The sequence below is a fragment of the Schistocerca piceifrons genome, chromosome 2 (assembly GCF_021461385.2).
Source record: "Schistocerca piceifrons isolate TAMUIC-IGC-003096 chromosome 2, iqSchPice1.1, whole genome shotgun sequence".
Classification (NCBI taxonomy): Eukaryota; Metazoa; Arthropoda; class Insecta; order Orthoptera; family Acrididae; genus Schistocerca; species Schistocerca piceifrons.
The window spans coordinates 374,140,619-374,141,514 of record NC_060139.1 but is presented as its reverse complement, the minus strand read 5'-3'; positions in this window follow the sequence as shown (position 1 = coordinate 374,141,514).

Here is an 896-nt window from a genome sequence, read left to right as displayed (position 1 = left end):
CCTTAGTTTACCTAACAAATATGTCACATGTGCTAACTTAGTACAAATATAATCAGTATGACTCTTCCACGTTAATTTTGAGTCAAGATGGATCCCAAGTAGTTTAGCTGAGACACAATCCATCTTAACACTCTTAACACACAAGATAAAGAGAATATTTACAGTTTTATCATGATTTATATGCAAGTCATTGAGTTGGAACCACTTGATGGCTGCTCTGAGATAAGCCTCACTTTCCTCGTTTAATTTTTCTAAACCTTTCTCTGCTGTAACAAAAGTTGTATCATCTGCATAGAGTGTGGATTTACATAATGTGGTACTGGGCAAGTCATTTACATATATTATAAAAAGTAAAGGTCCAAACACACAGCCTTGTGGCACACCCTGCATGATATACAAGACATTTGACCTCATATTGTTAAAATGCACAATTTTTTTCTGTCGCTCAGATAGGATCTGATCAGAGATAGTTCTGAGCCTCTAATACCATAGCAGTGCAGTTTTTCTAGTAGTATCCTGTGACTGACAGAGTCAAATGCCTTGCTGAGGTCCACAAGAGTGGCATTAACTGATAATCCTGATTCTAATGATGACAATATATATGAAACAACATCTTCAACTGCTTTTGCCGTTGACAGGCCGGACCTGAAGCCATACTGAGAGTCACTAAGAATATTATTCACAGACAGATGTTGACTGATTTGGAGCTGTATGCAATATTCCACTATTTCGATATGATGGGTACAAGGGAGATTGGACAGTAATTATTAGGACAGTGGAGTAACGACTGCCATTTTTAAGGATGAAGGGAAACAGCCACTGACAAACATCCAGTTCATAAGATAACAGAGTGGATGTGCTATTACATCTGCTATTTTTTTATTACAAAATTGGAG